Source organism: Manis pentadactyla, chromosome 1 (genome assembly GCF_030020395.1).
Source record: "Manis pentadactyla isolate mManPen7 chromosome 1, mManPen7.hap1, whole genome shotgun sequence".
Taxonomy (NCBI): Eukaryota; Metazoa; Chordata; class Mammalia; order Pholidota; family Manidae; genus Manis; species Manis pentadactyla.
Genome location: NC_080019.1, coordinates 64,445,128 through 64,465,980, shown reverse-complemented (window position 1 = coordinate 64,465,980; position 20,853 = coordinate 64,445,128). Strand labels below are relative to the sequence as shown.

The following is a 20,853-nucleotide window of genomic DNA, read 5'->3' as shown; positions in this document are numbered from 1 at the left end:
TTAGTAATTAATTGGTCTTCTTCCTTTACTGTGATTTTATTTTCTCTAGTGACAGCTATTTAGCTTAGGAGCACTTCCATCTATAGCAGTCCCTCCAAAATATACTGTAGAGACAGTTTGTGGGAGGTAAATTTCCCCAACTTTTGCTTATCTGGAAATAGTTTAATCCTTCCTTCAAATTTAAATGATAATCTTGCCAGGGAGAGTATTCTTGGTTCGAGGCCCTTCTGCTTCATTGCATTAAATATATCATGCCACTCCCTCTGGCTTTTAAGGTTTCTGTTGAGAAGTCTAATGATAGCCTAATGAGTATGCGATCTTTTTTCTCTCTCCGACTGCTTTTAATACTCTGTGTTTATCCTTGGTCTTTGTGTTTTTAATTGTTATATGTCTTGGTGTTTTCTTCCTTGGGTCCCTTGTGTGGGGAGATCTGTGCACTTCCATGGCCTGAGAGACTATATCCTTCCCCAGACTGAGAAAGTTTTCAGCAATTATTTCCTCAAAGACACTTTCTATCCCTTTTTCTCTCTCTTCTTCTTCTGGTACCCCTATAATGTGAGTATTGTTTCATTTGGATTGGTCACAGAGTTGTCTTATTATTCTTTCATTCTTAGAGATTCTTCTTTCTCTCTGTGCCTCATCTTCTTTGTATTCTTATTTTTAAATTTCTATTCCATTTACCATCTCCTCTTCCTCTTCTAATCTGCTTTTAAATCTTTCCATTTTATGTTTCATTTCAGATACTGTATTTTTCAAAGTTTCTCTGTCTTGAAGTCCTCCCTTTGGTCTTGAACATTTTTCAGGTGCTCCGTGAACATATTTATGATTTTTATTTTGTAATCTTTATCAAGAAGATTGGTGATTTCTGTTCCACTGAGCCCTCTTTCTGGTGTTTGCAGGATTTTGGTTTGCACAAGTTTTTTTTGTCACTTCACATTTGTAATGAATAATATGGAATAATAACTTTGTGTAGGTGGTGCCCTCTAGTGCCCAGAAGCTCTACTCTCTTGAGCTGTCCAGCAGCTGGAAGGATGGTGGGGGTTCCAGTCTTCTGCACCAGTGCCTGCCAGGAGGAAAGAGCTCTTACCTGCTTTCTGGCTGCAGTGTCTGCCTCCACTGCCAGTGCCAGTGGGCTGAGTGCACAGGGAGCAGCCTCTGCATTATGCCCCTGTAGATGCCACAGGTGGGGCTTCCCTACAGCAGGCCTGATGCAATGGCAGGGGCTGCAGGTTTGCAAGCCTGTGCCAGTGGGAGGAAGGAGCAGCAGGTGCTGTGAGGGGCCTTGGTGCTGTGTTGCCAGCTGAGGGATGGAGCATCTGAACCTCCTGAAAGTTTCCAACCTGCTGGGCTGAGTGTGCCGTGACTGTTTTGTCCACCTGTCCTTTCTCCCAAGTAGCAAGCTCTGTGTAATCCTTACCCCTTTAGCAGCCCTCTCGCTGTTGGGAAGTCTTTCAAAGCGCCCTCCTTTTCTTTGTCCCAGTGTGACCAGTTGTGGGTACCTGTTCTTCACAAGTGGTTGGAATCTCAGTCTCTCCAAGTATTTCACTTTAGCATCTACTCTGCTCCCCACACCTCATCAGTCAGCAGCTGCTGCATTGCAGTGCTGAAGCCTTAAACTGATAAATGTCCCTCTCTGATATCTGAGTGCTCCTCCACCTCCTTCACTTTCCTTAAACTTTGCCCTTGACCTGACTGTGACCTAACTGTGATCTTTTGAACCTTATGTTTTCTTTTGCTCTAATCCCTTCTCCTTGACTCACTTGTGTGGTTCCCAAATCTAGATCTGCAATGTCAACACTTAACCATGAGAAGTTGCCTTTCTCACCAGTTAACTCTGTTATGAAACCAACAAGATCAGTTCCAACCTTAAAAGTATCCAGTCTTTTGTTCTTGCTCCAAAGCCAGAAAAGTTGCATAAGTAACTGCATTGGCTTCATAAAAACTGTTTCTCTTTTTTTCAACTTCTTTTCAGTGTTACAGCTGCTTTGACATTCTGGGTCAGCTCCTGTTCTTCATCCAGATGCCCATCTCCTACTAAAGTCTGCCCTGGCCTCAAGCGCTCAGCCTTCCCTCTCCTCTTCAGTCCCACAGGTGACTCCCCTTCTGCTTTTCTGGAAGGGTAGACTCCCTTGGTGTCCCTGCATTTTTGCTCAAAGTTAGTTGTTTCATCAATGAGTGTGGAAATACTTAAAAATCATTAACATTCAATATTGCCTAGGACATGAGGAAAAAGACATGTCTAAAATCTTGAGTAGGAGGAAAAAGTGGTATGGCTCTTTTTGGAGGGCAAACTGGAAATCAGTATCAAAACTGAAAATGCACACACCCTTTGACACATTGTTTTGCCTTCACTTCTAAGAATTTATTTATGAAAAAAACAACTCAAAGATGTGTGTACAGAGATGTTTACTGTGGCTTTGATGTGGTAAAAATCTTGAGGTAGTTTAAATGTTCCTGATTTGGGGCAATGACTAAATAAATTATATTGCAATGAGGTGGCCTCTTCTGCAGCTGTCAAAAAGAACAAGGAAGAATCCATGTGCACTGACATGGAAAGATATCCATAATACATAACAAAATATAAACAAATGTAGTTGGAGACTAATAGTCATAGTAAGATCTCACTTACTTAATTATAAATGCATGCACAGAAAAAATTAGAAAGATAAAGCAATGAACTTATGCTCATATCTGGGCAGGAGTAATAATGGTGATAGGTGTGGGGGGTAGTTGATCTCTACTTATACATGTCTGCAATTTGAATTTTGTAACTAAGTGGGCATTACTTCTATAATTTAATGATATAAAGAGAAAATAAAAGCTGTTGAAAAAACACCTTTTGTTACATTTGCCATTATTTTATGTGCTTCCCATGGTCAAGGCACTTTCCTTCTTAGGGCCAGGCCTCCTTTCTGTTCTCTTTTAAATGAGAAACAAGGAAGGAGTTTCAGGTCAGCAAGAGACCTGGATGGAGACCACTCAACAGAACAAACCCTTTCTTCCTGATTCTGCACTCCAAATGCTGCTGCTAACGGGTGTTTTCACGTGAGTTGTGGCCCTCGGGTGTGAGCCTTCTTCCCTTTTCTCCAAATGGCTGAGCAGACCCAGGCCTTCCACACTGCATGGGGCTGCGTGGGGCCAGTGGGAGGACTTGCCTTGCCATTGATTGATTTTTGCTTTGACCTTACTTTGAGCAGGAATGCTTGGCCTTGGTGAGGGTGTGTCAAAGTGTCTGTCTGATATGAATTAGGTTTGCTGGGCAGGTCCCATGCAGATATTTTACGGCAAGATTAGACAGGAAGCTGGTGTATGTCTTCAGATAAAAAGAGTTCAAAATAAAAATTTAATTGTATCTTGGAAAATCAATGGGATGGTTCTTGCACACTTGACTTTGTGGACTGAGAAATATATCAATTACACCAACCTAGAAGTTACACACATTGATGAAATTGCCCAGTGGACTAAAATGCATATTAAAATGTTTAAAATAAAAGTTAAAAAAATAACTGCTAGAGATGTTACTGGGCAAATAGGCTGAAAGACCATTTGTTTTTAATTTCATTTCTGATGTGCAAAAAGCAATGTTTTATGATTTTTCAAATCAGTTAATCATAATGGTCATTTTATCAAGGAAGTGGTAGTTTTAATGTATGCTAATTTTGCATTTTTCTTGCAAAATGTATTAAATCAACTGGCCAAAAGTTTTTAAAGTCTTTTCTGGGATCTCACTTTTATGCACTCGGTTTTCAGGAGAAAAAAATACTGGCTCATACCCAGCCATTTCCAAGAACAGTGAATAAATACATGACTAGTAGATTAAAACAAAATGCTACTGTATTTGGCTCTTTAAGCAACTGTCAGGGTGTGCGGTCAAAAAAAATACCTAATGTTTCACAACAAAATTATTTTGTGTTGTTCTTTATTCTGAAAGATTCTGTGAGGCTTGTGTTTGTAACTACTTCAGCCAAAATATGAATTATCCCTTCAACATTACCTCCAAGGTCAGGGGAAGATTTGGGAGACTCCAGTGTGCAGGACTACTTAGGGTCACAGTGTTACAGAGAAGCATTCAAGGCAACATGTCACCTAGATAATTCACTTGTTTACATTTTTACCTAGTGTCATGGAAATATTTCATTAATATCCCTAGTGTATTTGTGAAAGTTAAATCACATGCCACTGACTGTGAACTCATATGCCTCTTATTGCTCCTCGTAAAAATTATTTATGGGTGAAAATAAAAATGCTCTAACAGTTGAATTTAAAAACGAAAGCTTGCTTTCTGGATGGTACAAGCTGATAATGTGTGCAGAAATGGGAACTAATCTCTTCCTGTATTTTAAAATTTATAATTTTATAAATTATATTTATATGCTATATATATACTATAAAAACAAAACTAAAAAAAGAAACCTCAATAAAAAAAAATAGAAATCTTGAGAGAAAGAGAAGCTACTGACACAACTAGCTTGAAAGTACCTTTGTTTAGATCCAACGGAAAAGGAGATGGACAGTGACTGTAATGGGGTATGTGGGGGGAACTCGGTGAAGGGGAGAGTCTAGCAAACATAATGTTCCTCATGTAATTGTAGATTAATGATACCAAAGTAAAAAAAAGAAAAAAAAAGAGAAAAGGATAGTGACCTTTGTTAAATTTGGTTTCTCTCATCATCCAAAAGTTAAGTCAGTCTTTATTCAGAGAGCAGTTTTCCTGCAATGTCATCATTAAAACATAATTCTAAGAATTGTTGATTTGAGTCTTGAGTTTGCAAATGTTTTTTATAGGATGTTTACTATAGAAATCGGTGTGTGTTTACTTAAAGTCATAAATTGTGGTTTTTAGAGGAGGTTGATCTACTTCATCATCCTTGTGATGAACCCACTGACTGTGAACTCATATGCCTCTTAAAAATTATTTATGGGTAAAAATAAAAGTGCTCTAACAATTGAATTTAAAAATGAAAGCTTGCTTTCTGGATGGTACAAGCTGATAATGTGTGCAGAAATGGGAACTAATCTCTTCCTGTATTTTAAAAAATATTTGCTATACAGGGATGAGTTTTCATCTTGTAATGACCCTACAAGTCTGGGTCTACATTTTCTGCTCCCTTCACACTCATCAGAGGACCCTGACCTTGCAAAGGCCTCTATCCTATGCTAATACTTTTTCACCAACAGAAAAATACAGTGGATTAGTTCTCATTTCTAAATGCCAAAAAGTAATAAATGAATGCATGTGTATTTTTCACAGAGACCATTACATGGACTACTTAGTAAATAGTGTAAAGAATTGAAATAAAATTTGAAAAATAAGAATTAGGGAAACTTGAAATGGAATGACACATTAATTATATGTTAATCACAGAATATTGCTCTAATAATCTCTAAGGATCACAGCATCATGAACACACATTTTTTTTAGAGGGAGAAAATAAAGATTGAATGTCGATTTTAAATTTTCATCTGCAAGTAATAATTTATTCAAGAAATGATACCAAGGGAATGAAAGAAGAGTGTGTGTCCATGAGTGTTCACATGTGAGTGTATGTGCACATACGTTTGTTGTATATGTGTGTGTATATGATGTTTCTGTGTATGGTTGCATATGTATTTGTGTGTAATGCATGTGCATGAAAGTGCATGTGTTAGCCGGGTAGAGCAGACATGAAAAGGAGAGGACTGTGGGATTCCTCCAATAATCCAGATAGTGGGTGAGCATTTATTATCAGCCTCTTTTAATAAATGCATTTTGTAGGTGGTAAAAACAGCAACATTAGCAAGCATGAATAATCTACTTTTCTAAAAATAGAATTGTGGAGTTCTCCTTGGCAGGTAAAGATTTTCTTTACCTGAAATCAATCTTTTATTGTTTTAGACCAAGTCAAAATACTTAGGCAGGTTCATATGTTTCACTGTGTGACTTTTGAAGCACATGTAACATACAAGTCATCTTGAAAATGGATCACAAAGGCCAGATAGAGCTCCAGAGGGAGGTTTGAAGTTTAGAGAAGGTTGTGTTCTCTACTGGTCTCATAAATCATAAATGCTGGCATAGCAAGGGAACTTGGCACTAGGAGTTCATGTAATAAACATGGAGTGGTGCAACAGTTATATTATGTAAGCAGTTTCATGTTTTCCATCTTAATTTTAAAGCCACTTTTTTTGTCTATTGGGAGGAGAGATTTTCAGCTTCTGTCTCCCAACTATTTCAGGTCCAGTCCATTGCCAACATTTTTCTGCTTGGCTCTCACCCGGGCATTTTTCTTCTGGGTCTTTTATTTGGGATTATTTCTAGAGAGAAGATTAAAAAAAATGTATCTCCATTTAGCATAGGGTCTAAGTACACTGGCTTGTAGTAATGAGCTTAGGCCAGAGAGGCAGACATCATTTCAAGGAACTAGAGTGGCCTAGGAGTAGCATTTATTCCAAACCTGCTTAATCTCAGTACAGATACCCCTTGTGGGTATTATAGTTATTTTGAAAGAATGCAAAGAATCAAAAAGAAAAAAATGCCCAAGATCAAAACTTCAGAGGGCAAAAGTTCAAGGGAGGATTTATTTTTAATGCTAAAAGGGAGGATGGATTATGATTAAAACTGAGAACCCTGATTAAAATGCAAAAGCTTAGAAAACCCAGAGATACTGTTTGGTTGCTGAATGTTTGTTTTTTCTGAGCCAGAAACCAGTCCAACCTTTCTGCTTTATTCCTAAAAGGTTTTTCTAATTGGTGGCTAGTCTCAGATAAAACTATTTAGTACAGCTTCAATGTGTGCAGAGGAGAGGGTGGGAACTTGGGGTAAAATAGTCTCTGAGGAGGCTGAGCCTGCCTACGAGCGAATTGTATCTGCAAAGGTGTGTGAGTGTGTGAGTGTGCATGTGTTGTCATGCCTGCTTGTTCATAGATACAAGGGGCAAACCCACAGTTGAATAAGACCCTAGGAAAGACCATAAACTAGTACTATTGACATTTTATTACAAACTAAAGCTTACAACTGTTTTGGGCTCTACCATTTTCTTAGGCTTCACCAATTAGCTCTCCTGGTATAACTAACTAGAAGAATTTCCTCACCCCTTACCTAAAAAGTAAATTTATTTATAGAAACTAAAAGTTGTGAGGGACATTCATATCACTTATTACAAATTTGTCTTGGGGACAGCTGAGGTTTAAAACCAGCCACATGGCTTGCTTGTTACCAAGCCACTGTCAAAACATTTTATTTCTAACCTGGTGGTTGTTATTGTTTTCATTGTTATGGAGATCATTTTTCCTAATAAGATGAAAATTACATATGGCCAGCTATGGACCTTTGGTAATCAAGTTCATTTATTTGTTCATCAAATGTATCCTGAGACTTGATATTTATGTCAGGTGATGATGCCTGCACCATCTTGGGTTCTGGTGTCACACTGGTGAGGAAACAGATATGGTCTCTGCTCTTGTGAGCTAAAGTGAGTCTTAAAGCTGTGTGAATTGGCTCTAAAGTTGTGCTCTTCCTCTGAAGAACCTTGCAGATTAGTTGTAGCCTCTGCATCCTCCCTTTGGAACTGCTAGGGACATGGGGAGCAGCCTGGAAGAATGCCTCAGCCTCTGCTGAAGGGGACAGAGTGTGGTCATGAACAAGGTGAGGAGTGGGATGTCATGGGGAAGGGACCAGTAGTGACACAGGGCAAAATCAAAATGCACATCTGCAGGACCACAGAGGATGTTGACGGAAGGGCATAACTCAGTAGTTATTTCAGCAACAGCAAAGCTTGGTCTACTCATCACCTTTTCTGCAAACCGTGGTGGCGAAAGAACCTGAGGATGGGCTCTGATCCTCTTGTTTCTAATATCTGTTTTTTGAGAAAGAAAGAGAGCCTAGACTATGTTCTAACTGCAAATAAGAAAGAAAGAGTATTTTTTTAAAATAGCTGCTGTGGCTTGGAAGCATCTTCAAGTATGGGTCAATCAACTTGACCTTGAATGTGAGTTTATCTGTGCTGCATTAACAACAACACACACCTAAATCTCTGACAATCAATGAGCATAACCAGCACAGGCTTGTAGCTGTTTGGAATTCTCCGTATCTTCAAGATGAAGAGAGAACATAAGTACAATAATGATAACAGTTTATTAGATTATCTTGCCACTGTTCTCTTAGAAAGTAGTGCTTCCTCTTTCTAGAATGTGTGAAAGTTATATTTGGAACCATTTTTATTTTGAAACTGTTTTAAATTAAACTCAGTTTTGGTTGCATTGGGTTCTGATGGAAATAGTATTATCATGGGAGCCAAGAATAATTCAATGAAAGCACACCATTGAATAAATGAAAATTCATGATCCATAATGATACTCAAAAAAAGGAAAAAGCAAGCAACCTAAATGCCCATCAGTAGGTGAATGGATAAAGAAGATGTGGTACATACACACAATGGAATATTACTCAGCCATAAGAAAAAAACAGATCCTACCTTTTGCAACAACATGGATGGAGCTAGAGGGTATTATGCTCAGTGAAATAAGCCAGGCGGAGAAAGACAAGTACCAAATGATTTCACTCATATGTGGAGTATAAGAACAAAAGAAAACTGAAGTAACAAAACAGCAGCAGAATCACAGAACCCAAGAATGGACTAATAGTTACCAAAGGGAAAGGGACTGGGGAGGATGGGTGGGAAGGAAGGGATAAGGGCGGGAAGAAAAGAAAGGGGGCATTATGATTAGCATGTATAGTGTGTGGGGGGGCATGGGGAGGGCTGTGCAACACAGAGAAGACAAGTAGTGATTTTACAGCATCTTACTACGCTGATGGACGGTGACTGTGAAGGGGTATGTGGGGGGAACTTGGTGAAGGGGGGAACCTAGTAAACATAATGTTCTTCATGTAATTGTAGATTAATGATACCAAAATAAAAAAGAAAAAGACAAAGACAAAGACAAAGAAAAAAAAAAAGGAAAAAGCCAGAAGAAACTCTTCTGAGGTAAGTAATACCAACTCTTTATTTGAAAACTACGTAATTAAAGGGGAAATACATTTACTGTCTTTCCAGTAAGAACTATACTTCAGGATAACCAAATAGCTCTAGCTTATAAGATGAAACTATTCTACAGAAGACCGCCAGGTAGATGTAGAGGGATGATAGACTTAGAAAATCATGATCTTGCAATTTCAGAATATGAAGATCTAAGCAAGGACTTTTAACTTGTGTTAAAGACATTAGGTGAATGGCTGATAACACCTGGATATTCATATGGAACCAAAGTAACACCACAGTTACATGATTCTGGTCATCACAAGAAAAATGTCACTGTGCAATGGATGGAACAGACTGCCCTCACCCTAATCTAATGGTTTATCTTAGCATTAGAAAGGTGGGACACCAGATAGTACACCATTCTTCTGGTGTCGTGCATGATGTCACAGCATGACCTGGGATGCAGTCTAGGCAAAAATATTTACCTGGGGCCTAATCTGCTCTGCAGACATAACTTCTGGGAAATACTGGAGAGGGAGCTCAATGGCACCACAGGCAAGCAAGGGAGGAGCCTCCGAAGGCCCATGGCTGCGTAAAAAGACCCGTGAAGAAAGAGACTAGAGGCTAGATTTATTAATTGGGATGTAGCAACCACATACAATGAGTAGTCCTGGATGGCCTCCTGGTTTGGACACAGAGACTACAAAAGACATGTTGGGGAACATTTGGGAAATTTGAATACATACGGGCTATCAGATCATGTTGAAGAATAATTTTACTAATCTTAGGTGCAATGTGCTATTGTTTTTGCTACATAAGAAAGTGCTAATATTTTTTTCGAAATGCATTTTGAAGCATTTAAGGGACAATACCTTGATGTTTCTAATTTATTCTTCACAGATGACACACAGTGGGACATTCTGTATGAAACAGACCGTGACGTTGAGGTCTTCTATGGGACGGCTGATTGCACATGGACTTTTAACCAACCGCCCTTGCCAGTGACCAGTGAGTAATGTGTGATTAAACTGCTATCAAATAATGAGTAAAAATTTTGTACATTTTCTAAAGATTGAAATCTTAAAAGTGAGTAAAGTGAAAGAAAGCAGCAGAATATTTAGTTCAAAATAATTAAGAAGGCATTATCATAAGAAGATGAGTAAAAAATAACTTCAAGAGCTGGTAACTAACTTGATCTTAGTATTGCCACCAGAACCTAATTTTCACTGATCACCATTACTGATTTTTATGACTTTTCCTGCTACTTAAAATCTTTATCTACTAGTGAAAACCAACCAACCTTAAAGGAATGGTTAGATAAATTATGGTATGGCCATATCTGAAATACTGTGAAGTCATTAACAAGGAAGATTTGTATTTAGTTTAACTTTTGGTTTAATATTTAATAACATGAAAACACATTTATGATATAATATTAAGCACAGGATATACAACTGTATTGGAATATAATTCCAATTTCGTGTAAGTATAAATGATTAAGTCCCCAGATAATTGCACAGGGACAAAGAGGTATCAGTTAATGTAGTCTTGGTACCACTGTGACTGTTACAAGAAAATAAAGGGGGAAAAAACCCATAGAGGAGACAGTTAAAAATTGAAGTGCTCAATAGGCATGGATTGCCTTGTCTATTTAAACAATAGAGTAGGTTTCTTGTCACATTGGGCAGATGTGGTAAATTTTATGACGTGATAAATAGAAACTCCCAATTTTACTCATCTCCCAAACTAAAAGTTGAAGAGTTGAAGCTCTTTTGCCCTTCACAGAATGACTAATCTTAAGAAAGCCTCCTCACCACGAAGTGCAACACCAGATGATGGACCAGCAAAGGCAATTCTACTCTGACAAACACGAAATAAACTTGCATGTAACATGATGGCAGAGCTGCTTACACCTTAGGGTCACTCACTAAATCTTCACTGAACCTTTCTCTTGCTCTCTGGAAGGGTGGCCAAGCCTATCGTACACCAGGACACTGAGATCTACGGAAAGATACTTAATCCTTTCTCATGGGCAGCCTTTCTTCAGTTAGTAAAAGAAAGAGGAACTTCACCAACTGTCACATGAGTTTAAAATTTTGAAGAGACCTGCCTCTTTTGTGGCACAGGTAACTAATATTCTAACCATGTTAAAAAAAAGTACTCCCACCTCCTCTCATTATTCAAGTAAGATACTCAGCAACAAGTCAAAAGATTGAGCTAGAGCTACATCCATTGACAAGGAAAGGTCTCCAGGCTTCCCTGTGCATCGTGAAGCCAGAGCCAGAGCAGCAGATATTGTAGAGTCCCATGTACACACGTGCACACACACACACACACACACATATGCACACGCATGTATGTGCCAAGAAAGTCACAGGATGAACACACACCAAACTTTTAATAATAAATATGTATGAGAAACTAGGAAAGGAATGGCATAAAAGGGAACTTTAACTCTTCTCACCCAATATATGTCTGAATTAAAAAAATTTTCTTTTTACAACAGCAGATATTCATTTATTTCTTATGCAATTTTTTTAAAAGAAGTGAAGAGGGACTCATACACTCCTGGTAGAAAAGTGAAAATGGTAAAGCCACTTGAAAATAGTTTGGTAGTTCCTCAAAAATTAAACATAGTATTACCATACTGCCCAGCCATTCTACTTCATGGTGTTTACCCAAGAGAAAAAGAAATATATGTATGCATAAAAACATGGATGTTTATAAAACTGTTATTTGTAATAGCCCAAAGCTGGGAGCAACCAAAATGTGCACCAATTGCTGAGTGGATAACAGGCTGTGATATAGCCATAGAATGGAATACTACTGAACAATAATAAGGAACAACTATGGTTACTGACATTGACATTGAACACAACTTGTGTTTAGTAAATGTTGAAATAATGATACTGAGTGAAAGAAACAAGACAATGGAGAGTACATACTATATATTTCAGTTCATATAAAATTCCGGAAATATGAACCACACCGTAGTGTCAGAAAGCAGACTGGCATTTGAATGGGGAGTAGGGATGGGGGTGGTGAGACGAAGGATTACCAGGGGGCTCGAGGAGACGCTGGGAGTGACAGATGTGCGCACTACCTGGCTGCAGTGATGGCCTCGCTGGCGTATACCGTAGCACACTCTTTCCAACTGTATGCTTTCAATAGGTGCCGTTTATTGTGCTCCAGTTATACCTCAATTAATCTGTTTCTTTTTAAGTAATACATGTTTTATACAGAAAATTTGGAAATAACCTAAGAATGAAGAAGAAAATAAATAGCACCCTCACTTTCCTGAGACGACAACTGCCACCATTTGGGGGCTTTTTCCTCCAGTAAATTTTCAAACCCAACAGACTGTAAGCTCTACGAAGACAAGGTCTAATTGACTGGCCAGCTCTATTGCCAGAACTATGAGGGAAAAACAAGTGTTCAAGAACTCTTTTGAATAAATAAGTGAGTGTGTAAATAACCTACCCTCTTCATTTCATATTATATCATTAGGGCTTTTTCATGTCACTAAAAATTCGTTGAAAATATATTTACGGCTGAACAGCCTTCCACTGTCTGGATATACAGTAATTGACTTCAGATTTGGGTTGTTTACACTTTTTCAATATAATCAATGGTGCTGTGATATTCAGCTTTGTATATAAATCCTTGGATGTATCATGGAAGAGCTGTGTAGATTGGGGGCAATTCTGAAACAATTAAGCAGGTCAATAATTTAATTTTACATTGCTCAGCTAAAAATAAGAGAGTTAAAGTTTCCATCTTTTAAATTCATTTATTAATTAACTTCTCTTTTCCTCAGTTTCCTCTTTTGTAAAATGGGAGTAAAAGTAATCCCCACCTCTGCAGGTTGTGGTGAGGATTAAAGGAAACAAAAACAGTGTTTAGCCAATGCTGGGCAGAGAATGAAATAGTGGTGATGGGTACTTAGGAGGGGCCCTTGTGCCAGAATCACCTGTGGCCCCTCTAAGGATCTACCCAGCTGAACGCATCTGCCACAAGAATCTTCTGGATGGGTTGGAATCTAGCCCTGAAGTTTTTACATTGTTACCATTTGGCACCTCTTTAGAATACTCATTTTAGCCAAAGACAAATGTTGGCCCTGATGGAATGGATTTCAAGTTCTGGTCCTACATAGCTCTGCTGATCAGAAGGATTCAGGGGAGCAATTTTCTTTTGAGTGGATTTTCCCCAGCTTTCTGCTGAATTTCAAGGTTGAGTAAGTGAAACTTCTTTGAAACCGCCAGCTTCATGGTTACAAACCATAAATCATTCTGGGTTCCTTAAGAAGCTCTGTAAGCCTTAGCAAACCAGATGACTCTTAAAAGAACTGTTTGAGCTAACAGTTTTGGAGTGGATTTTCAGCCAAGTTCTAGTTCCAGATTCTCAGCATTTAGCAGAAGTTTGGTGAGTTAGACATACACACAAAGCTTTTGTTCATTTAGATAAACAAAGAGAAGATGAATATATATATATATATATATATATATGTATATATTGATTCAGAATATCTGCAAATATATCCTTATTAAATGATGACATCCCATTTTATAGCTAAGGACAATGAAGCTTAATGAAATGAGTTGCTCAAACTCAGTATATAATTTGTATAATATAGTGCAACAATAACAGTCACCAGTTTCCTTCCCAAGACAGTTTATTTGGCCCTTTTAGGTGCGTTGTCTCTTCAGGCACTGACAGCCATTCTCTGCACCATCCTAAGTGGTTACTCTGATGCAGGGTGTGGGTAAAATCGTAACATTTCCAGAATATCTCACCTGACATAGTGTATCTGCAAATCAATAGGCGTTTAGAGGTGTAAAGAAATATGGCTTTAGTGCATTTGCATCATTTCTCAGGGGTGGAGAGAAGTTCATCTCCATATCAATGGGTAATTACCTGGGCAACTGAGGGCTTATCTGTACGTGAGAGGGGAGGGGAGGGCCAGTTTTGCTGCTGCTGGAGAAGGAAAGAGAGAAGGCTCTGGACTGCAGTTTGTGAGAAATAAATGGATTTTAAACTTTATTTCTCCCTTTGACTGCTTTTGGTTTTTAGAGGTATTTTGCCCCAGGATTTCCGCTCCCTGGACTTACAAGGGCTTTTCCTCGCGTCTCCCAAACTTGGAAGTAAGACTGTCCTTTGACTGTCCTCCTACTCAAAGTGTGGTCCTGGCCTAGCAGAACGGGCATCACCTGGAAGCTTGTTAGAAATGCCGACTCTCAGGCTCCATCCAGACGTGTCAACTCAATCAGATCTCCAGGTGATGTGCTGACACATTAAAGTTTGAAAGGCTCAACCATCAAGGAAGCCATCAAATGTACACATCAGGGCCAGAACAGAGATGCAGAGTCATTGAGACAGAGGGTCCCCCAGGCTAGTAGGTCTTGTGTGACACTGACTGAAGGGCTAAAGAAAGCATGTGTGCACTGAAATGGGCTGGTGGGGCAGGAGGAGCAGAGAAAGGAGTTCCACAGAGGCAACCACCAACAGTCAGTCCCCCGGATGGAGAGTTTTGGCTAATGGCCTGTGGCAAGGTCGGTCCCGCTGTGTGTGGGGTGCATCAGGCATCTAAGCCTGCTGGTGCTGCACATCTGTCATGGGAGACCCTTGGATAATAGGCTAGGCAGACTGTAAGCCATTCTTATGGTTTAAGCTTCATGAGGCTCTTCCTAGAAGACAGGGTAAGGAAGGTGCCATGTCTGGCAGGTATTAGTTTAAAGCTCCTCTTTGTTTACACTCACATTTGTTCAGTCTTTCTTTTTTCTCTTGGAGGACATGGTCAATGTCACAAATGAAGTAAGTGGTTGGATGGCCCCCTGTGCCCACAGGTTCCATCTTTACCTGTCTGCAGTGGGACACAGCCATAAGGAGCAGCCCTCCTCTGGTTCACCTCTAAGTTTTAAGGAAATGCTGTCAACAGTTCTGAGCCTCCCGCTGCTTATGTCATTGCTGAGCCCCCCTTTGTGGAAGGTAGCCGGCAGCAGTGTGGGTGATGGCTGGAGGGGGCATGGCACTGCATTGGTAGGAAAGGAAGAACCCAAGAAAACATTGACTTGTCTCTTTTTGGTGTCCTAAAATCCCCATCTCACTGAAACAAAAGATTCAGGTATATGTGGTCCAGAGAGGGGGTTCACCCCAAAGTGTGGGAGAGCCCAACATGCCCATTTTATCATCTTCTAACCTCTTGTCTAAAACCCCTTCTTACAGGCTTATAATTTGGCTTTTCTGGGATCTGCTCATGGAGGGAGGGTGGTTATGCCAACAAAAGTACTCAAGTCCCTGTGACATGTGCTTTTACACTTTCCTCCAAGCCTCCATGTCTTTCATTACATAACACTGCCTCCTTCAGTGGGATATAAATTAGAATATTGTAATGAAGAAGTTCCTGAGGTTATTTTGGCCAACCAGCAGCCTTGTAGGCCCCCCACCATCTCGCCAGTGCCTGCTCTGAAGTTCAGGATGGTAGGAGGGACAGGACAGCATGTTGCAAGATGAGGCCATGTGGGAAGCCGTGTGGTTTGGGGCCAGGAAACCAGTTGCCAGCTGTCGGGCTGCACCCGCAGACCCAGGCACCGCCACCAGGTCGGGTGTCTCTTGGTTTTGGCAGCTCTAAGATTATGAGTTGACAATCAGATGGCACGGAAGCCTGGCAACGAAGCTATCAGCTAATCAGAAAGGCCTGCTTGGATGTGGTTTTAGACATCCTGAAACTTAATACAGTGTGGCACAGGGTGGAAACTGGCTGTGCCCAGGATGAGTGACGGGTAAATCTATGTGTGTGTGTGTGTAGTTGAACACAGAGAACCCATCTTTGATCTTAACTGTCAGATGAACAAAGAGGGATTTTGACAAATGGAATGATTTTATCATAACTTTCTAAAGAGAAGTAATTGTATTTTTGCACAAATACAAAGTCTACTTAACGCTCAAGATAAGTTACAGATTTTGTGCTGTTCAATATACAGAAACACGTATTAGAATCATAAAATGTTTAATGTTAAATACACAGTTGTGCAATTTATTCCTGAATACACTCTCATAGTGAAACAAAATAGAAAAGGACCCAGCTCTGTTAAGCATTTCATAGCAATCTGGAGCCTTTATTGCCTATTGTGCTGATGGGGTATGTCCCTGCATATTTCCTAGCAGTTGTATTTCATCTTTAATTCATCTGTGGTGTTGCTCACTTGATGTCTGAGGATGTAAAGATTTTCATTTGATTTTATTTAGACATTGGGCTGTGTGTCATCACTCACCCTAGGCAGTGTGTCAGCAATTGTTGGCATAGTTTCCAGAATTAAACTTGTTTGGTGATAATTTTGGCTTCAGGATTAGCAGCTGTGAGACCTTTTAAAAACCCTCCTCCACTTCTTTTTGGAAGACAGCCTGAGGATTCTCCCTCTGTGCTGTCTCCTTTCTGCTCGAGCATAAATTTTAGTAAAGCCTTATCCAAGCCAAACTGTGAGTCTGATGCTAATTCTTCTAGGACCCTCGGTCAGTAACAACAGTAAAACATTCAGTGATTACAGACAAAGCTAAACTTCTCTTTGACTACCTTCTCTCAACCCCCAACTTCTTCCAGAGGTAAGCAGTGTGAAAGCAGAGCCTTTCATCTGCAATTATGAACATATATATGTTTCTAGACAAGTAGATAATGTCATTTTGTCTCCATCAGAAATACCACTATGTTGAACATATCTACAATTTGCTTTGTTCATTCAGTAACATGCCCTGTGTAGATCTACCTCATTCTTTTTAACTCCTACACAGTATTCTATTGAATGGACATACCATCCTTTTATGAAATCATTGCCTTATTGAAGGGCATGTAGTTGTTTTCCATTTTCACCAACACAAATACCTTTGTTGGGATACCTCCTTGAGGCCATTCATGAATATTCTCTACAGGGGATTCCACTGTGGAATGGCTGGCCATGGGGATGCACCCTTTATATGTAAACAGATCCTGGCATCATGCCCGCCCAGTGTGGTGGAGCTGGTTCACCCTCAGGGGTGTCAGCATGCCTGGCTTTCCACCCCAGTGCTCCCTACTGGACTTGTAAATATTTGCCCGTTGAAAGGGTGAACGTGTTGTTAAATGTGCATTTCCTTGATTAGTAGTTGAATAGGGCATCTTGTCAGATGTTTTTCTTTCCTTATCTGGGACTGGCCTCTTTTTACTTTTGTACACATTAAAATTGGGGTCATTTTGTCTTTTTCTTTTGAGTTGGTAGGGGCAGAATTTCTATTCCTAAGAAAAATTGCAAAAAGCAAGTAGCAGCAGATAGTTTTATTTCAGAAAGTCGTGAAAGCATCTGCTTGTGTGGAAGTGGAGAAAAAAAGAGTCTGTGGTGTGAGCATGTTTTTTTCCATAGCGTGACTTTAACACCCACACACCTTTAGTAAACAGAGTGAAGCCCCCAAAGATTGCAACAGCAAAGATGAAAGACAAAGAAAAGAAGGGCAGGTAGTTCTACCAGGTGTTTAATAATAAGAAAGGCAGTTTCCAGTCCACAGAAATTTCACGTTGTGCAGAAGGCTTGCTCTGCAGTCCCAAGGCCAGCTCCTCCCCACAGGAATCTTTTCTTTAGCAGGAGCTTGGGAGATGGGCTCATGTTCATCAGGTGCCCCTTTAAGGAAGTGATGTAAGTCTGTGGCTCTTGTCTGAGGTTATCTGAGGGGTTCATCACTCATGGTAGTGACAGAGACAGAGGAGCAGCCAGGTGGCAGCGAGGAGTGGCTGGCCCAGGCTCACTGACTCACCCTCAACCGCAAGGGAACTTATCTCCACAGGGCATCTTCCTGGGTGAAAGCTGAAGTCTGGGTGCTTGAGAGAATGGAGCACTTATGGGGTGCAGAGGGGCCGAGGGGGTGGGGGCAGCAGATCCATCTTCTCTGTGATTGTTTCTGATGTGGGTGTGTGTATGAGTCTATGGGGCAAATTATAAGGATAAATTATAAGATGGGGCATGGTGTGGACACGTGTGTGATACATGTAACATAATCCATTTACTCCTCTGTTTTAAATATTGTTTACAAAGAATCAGATAGTGAGAGGCTCCAGCCATTTTTAGAAAGCAGGCTTGGGGGTGGTTGTGCTTCTATCCTTTGTGAAAGTGGCCTGTAGGTCTAAGCCGTCACTGAGATGCTACTGGAATTTGTAGCAAACAAATCCAGCAAAAGAAGATTAGATGGTTTATTGAGCAGCAGGAACCCCTGGAGGGTCTGTTAAAGCACAGATGCTGGGGTCATCTCCAGAGTTTCTGACTCAGTGGGCCTGAGGCACCCGGCTCTGACAAATGTCCAGGAGCGCTAACAAATGTCTGGGGAACACATTTGGAGAACCATTGGGCTAGATGTAAGTTGCCAGAGAAACCTTCAGTTAGGGAGAAAGCAGATGCTGGGAGGTTTTGTAGAAAGTTTGTGGCTATGGGCTCCTTTTGGGCTGCTGAGGGAGGGGAGTGCATGGCGTCAGGGAAAACTAGGGGAATGCTTTTAGGCAGAGTATTCAGAGGGCAGATGAGGTACCATGTCTGACCAAAGATCTTCTAAAGGCAAGTGAGGCTGCCATCCAGGGTGGCACCAGCTATGGGGCTGTGATGTCTTAGAAAGATCACCCTAGTCAAAGCTTGGGGCCAGGGCTGGGATTAGATCAAGCTGTGATGGGGAATAAATATTACTGAAAATGGGACCATATTCCCCTCCAGTATTTATTTTTAAACCATAGAAAACTTGTAAAATTAAAGTAATAAATAGCATGCACATAGCTAAATGAAGGTCAAATAATACTTCAAAGCCTTAAGAAAAACTCCTATTCCTTGTTTTCTCCCCACTCCCAGTCCTATTCCTAAAACCAACATTTCTGTGCTTCCCAAATTTTACTGAGTACATGAATCCCCTGGGGATTTTTTAAGTGCAGATTTGACTCAGTGGGTCTGGGGCAGAGCCTGAGATTCTGCATTTCTAACAGGCTCCCAGGTGATGCTGATGTTGGTCTTTAGACTACATTGTACTGGAAGTTTTAAAATCCCTTTAGCTGTGTGCTCTGGTAATCAATTTTAGACATTATTAATTTAGGTCCTGCTCTAACAGATAAGGATTTCATTCCCATACCAGCCTCACCTTCCCATCATTACAATTACGTTTTATTTGGTATTTTTATCAACATTAACAAGCTGTGCTTATACTATAGTGACTATGTGAAGTTCTTCATTGCAGAGCTAAGTAGTGAATTTTATTACATTTCATTTCTTATACAGCCTTTTGTTTTTCCTGGTGTTTTGAGTTGTGTTTCTTTTCTTCTGAAAATGTCTTGCTCATAATAATCTATTTCTCCTCCAAAATCTCACCATAACAGATGTTTTATGAAGTCCCCTTTTCTCTGGAAGACCTTCTTACCCCCACTCATTTACTCCTTCCCCAAATTCAAACAAAACAAATTCCTCCTGCCTCTGAACAATCCTGAAGTCATTCACTCCTCCTGTAATACCAGCCCCTCTCTCCTTCAATCTCCTCCCCTCAGGCTTACATGCAACCTGTCAAAATACCACTGTTGTTCAAATCATAACACAACCTTTGAAGCCATTTAGCTTCTCTACCCTCATCAGTGCAGATGTCTCCCTCTGCTCCGCTTTATCTCCCTTATTCCTCCACTGCACGTGTACATGCACATGTACATACGTGAGTGCGTGTGTGGGCATATATATATGTATATAGGTTTCCTTATTCTGCTTTTTATTGATTATTTGATATGAGCCTTAACTCATACAGTAGGCAGTGACCTCATCTGTTTGTGGGTTCCATCAGTATTCATCAAGGGTTTACCACATGCCAGAGATGTTTCTACCGTTCTCTTCCTGACTCCTCTCCCTTTCTTGTAATCACTCTCCACTGTCTTCATTCCTTGTAAATACTCCTTTTGCTTCCTCCTCTCTTCCACACCCCTACTTTACAAGGCATCTTTCTCTAAGTAACCAAAATTATTTCATGAAAATAACAGCCACTAAAAATACCTCAGGCTTTCATCATCCATTTGGGCACAGAGAGAGGAGGAGGGATAAGCATTCCGATGTCATGCCTGTACCATGCTGCTCTCTGGGTGCCTGGTGAGTCCCTCATTTAGAATATGTCTGTCCAGTAGGTCTGTGTGCAGGATATGGACATTGTGCAATGGGGTTCGTATCTTTTATCACAACTTCCATTCAGGAGAAGCTCCTTCCTGTGTCTTTGGAGGACTCTTAATTTCAAGCTTCAGCTCTGAGCATTAATGTCACCTCCTCAGAGAGGCCTTCCTGTCCCCCTATCTGAAGTGCCCGTAATCTCTCCCTTTCCCACACACAGCGCCTCAGACACATCACCCTGCATGGTAGATTCACTTAACTGATGTCTCCAGTTAATAGTCTCCCTCCATCCATACCCTTTGAAATGGACTGAGTAGCTCTCTCCATCAACAGGTAGGGTCCATTTCCATACTCCTTGGATCTGGGCTGACCTTGTGAACTGGTCTGACCAATAGCATGTGACAGAAGAGACAGGATACCCACTCAAAGCCCAGACCTCAGGAGCCTTGTGTACTTCTGCTTTCTCTCTCTCTCAGAACGGCATCATCAGCATGCGTACACACCCAGCTAGCCAGCGGGAAAATGAGAGACCACATGGGTGAGAACTAAGGCCATCTTAGATAGCCAGGCCCTAGTCAACTTGTTAGCTAACCGCAGACACATAAGGGGGCCCTGCTGAGGTTGGCTGAGACCAGGGGAACGGACCAGCTGAGTCCAGCTTAAATCGCCACTTACAGAATCATGAGCTAAATAATAATCATTGCTTTAAGCCACTACATTGTGGAATAGTTTGTTAGGCAGCAATAGCCAACTGATCACCTTGC

The 20,853-nt window shown here is 40.5% G+C and overlaps 1 protein-coding gene and 1 long non-coding RNA gene across 3 annotated transcripts in view; one reads left to right on the top strand and one right to left on the bottom strand.

Moving 5' to 3' along the window:
* LZTFL1 (leucine zipper transcription factor like 1) overlaps positions 1-20,853 on the bottom strand; it is a 71,392-nt gene that overhangs the window by 44,576 nt on the left and 5,963 nt on the right. The window lies entirely within an intron of this gene.
* LOC118911357 (uncharacterized) lies at positions 8,893-11,117 on the top strand. The gene is made up of 3 exons (XR_005024420.2): positions 8,893-8,960; positions 9,855-9,962; positions 10,740-11,117. It is a non-coding gene; the product is annotated as an uncharacterized LOC118911357 (long non-coding RNA).